This window comes from Hipposideros armiger, unplaced genomic scaffold (genome assembly GCF_001890085.2).
Source record: "Hipposideros armiger isolate ML-2016 unplaced genomic scaffold, ASM189008v1 scaffold_738, whole genome shotgun sequence".
Taxonomy (NCBI): domain Eukaryota; kingdom Metazoa; phylum Chordata; class Mammalia; order Chiroptera; family Hipposideridae; genus Hipposideros; species Hipposideros armiger.
Window position 1 is genome coordinate 512,132 of NW_017732088.1, and position 2,831 is coordinate 514,962.

The window sequence follows — 2,831 nt, forward strand, 5'->3', positions numbered from 1 at the left end:
AAAAAAAAAAAAAAAAAAAAAAAAAAAAAAAGGATGGCCAGTAAATACATTTTAGAGGAAGAGACTCAGAGTAACAACTAGGAAATAATTACTTTTAAATTAGATATGGGAATCATTTGTTATAAAACTGTATAATATGTAAATTTTTTACTTAGTTAAAGTAGGAAATTTATTTGTTATATACTAACCTGATTTTTATAGGGAAAGTTCTTGGTTAAAGTATATTGTATTACAGGGTTCTCCTCCTATCCCTCTGACAATCCCTTTATGGTTCATCTGAAGGATTTTCTTTTTCTAGGCATGTTTTAAATGGCATTCCTCATAGTTCTTTGTATTCTTGGTTCTTTTCTTACTTTAAGATGTAGAGTGTGTTAAATGAGTAATAGTTATCTTTTATTAAACAAAGACGATAAAACTACCAGGTCAGCATCATACAATAATAATACTTCAGTGAGTGAATCCTACATTTTTAGCCGCCACCAAAAAAAAAAGAGACAAATGGAAACCAAAGGAAGGCAGAAATGATAATATTAACAATATTAATAATGTGGAATGTCAGGTTAAAAGCACTAAACGGAATAAGGAAGGATATCATATAATGATAAAAGGCACTCTTTATGGAGATAGAAATAATAGTTTTAATAGTGTATGCACAAATCATTATAGGTGAATACTTTGTGCAACTGTTTGGCAACAACATATTTGAAAATTGAGAGGAAATTGATTATCTCCAAGCAAAATAAAAACAACAAATTCATCCCAGAAGAAGCAGAAACATATATATTAATAGAATAATTACCACATAAGTTTTCAAAAAGGAATTGAAGATCCCGAGTTCATGGTTCAGCCTTATCTTGGCTTAAAGATTAGGAAACTTCAATTCCAGGCTATAGAAAAAAGGGAAGATCCACAATTCAGTGTATGAAATGATATAACTTTAATATCAAAGCCCAACAAAATAGGAAGCTGCTGACCAATCTCACTTATTCATTATAGATGTCAGAATTCTAAATAAAATAGTCACAAGCAAAGTCCAGGAATGTATTTTAAAATCCCGCCACCTGTACAGACTGCATCTTTACTCTTGGAGCACGCTGTGTGAAGCAAGCACCCTGTCTAGGATGGTGGCAGTAGAGGTGCTATAATGAAAAGTGAATGCATCTGGAACATGATTTGGAGGTAGATTGGACATCACATGGTGTTAGAGGTGAGGGGAAAAGAGGGATTGGGGGATGGTGCTCAGGTTTGTGCCTTGAGCTACTAAGTGGATGAAGGTGTCACATATTGGGATGGGAAAGACTGGAAGAGAAATTTTTTAAGTAGGTAAGTTGAATCAAGATTTCTGTTTTGACATGTCATGTTTGAGATATGTATTAGACATCCAAGAGGCAGGTAGACATATGAGTCTGGATATTAGGGCTGGAGATAAAAATTTATGAGCCATAAATGTGGTACTTAAAGCCATAAGACTAGCTTTACTCATCTTCATCTTGGTAGAGAATAAAGAGGATAATGGAAGGTACAGAATAAAATTTTCAAAATATCCTTCTATTGTAGAGGTTGAATGCAGAAGGTGTCAAGAATAGAGGAAAACAAAGCTCATAGATAAAAATTAAATTTAGATAATTCAAATGATGAATATGGAATAAGTAGGATTTTTTAGAGACAAGACCCACATCTCAGAATTAACACTAAAGTGTATGCAGAATAGAGTATTACATGATTTGGTAGAGGAGCTGAAATAGATGTGAAAGATAAAGATAATAATCTTAACCACTGGTATAGAGTATATAAGCTCCTAGTCCTGCCATTAATTCACTGTAGGACTGTAAGCAAGATACTTGCCTTCTCTGAGACTCAGATTTCTCATCCATAAAATGAGAGTTTATAGTACTTCCTTCACATGGTTGTTATGAGAATTAAATATTTAAGATTGTGAAAACACTTAACAGAGCCTAGTAAGAATAGATGTCCAATAAGAGTTTATTTCCTTTTCTTTCGATTTATTCTCTTATTTATACAATCTATTTCCTATGTCCCATTAGTTTTCTCCTAATAACTCTAATTCTATGAAGCAGATAAGTAAAGCATTGTTTATCCCAATTTTACAAATAAGGAAAGAGCTTGAGCTACCTAATCAAGGTTATACAGCTAGTGAATAGCCTAGCGGGGCTCAGAATTCAATACTTCTCTTACCCTACTAGTCTTTTGACCTACCACCATGGAGAATACTTGTTTTTTCTCTCTAAAACTATTAATATAGTTTAGGATAAAATGTATTCATTTAAGTCACTTTATGGGAAACTGCTACTATTGAATTCTTTCTGTGAACTCTCAACCTTTATTGGGGAATTTAAATTTGGCATTATCTATCAAAACTATGCTGAAACATTTTTAGTTTTGTAATGATAACTTAATTTCATGTAAAAAATAGCCAGTGGTCTTTTTTGTTTTTGGTTTTGTTTTATGATTCCTTCCTATCTCTTATGTTGGTAAGCATAAACATTGTCTCAAAGGCTATATCCTGACTAGATGTTTACATGGTAGATTTGTCATTCCCCCAAATGCTGATTTATAAATCCCATTTTAGATTTGACATGCGGCGTCACCAACCTTCAGAGGCGGATTTTACTGATGAAATGCTCTGGCATTTGAGTGTCAGCACCCATGCATCAGTTTCCTGGTGCCCAGTTTCTCCTGCTCCCTACATGGTAACATGTGTCATATATTATTACCTTACTTTTTTTTCTTTTAACTTTTTTGATATATACGTATAACATAGCATAGAGATTTGCATGAAGGAAATAGTTAAAGCAAGAAATATTTTCTTT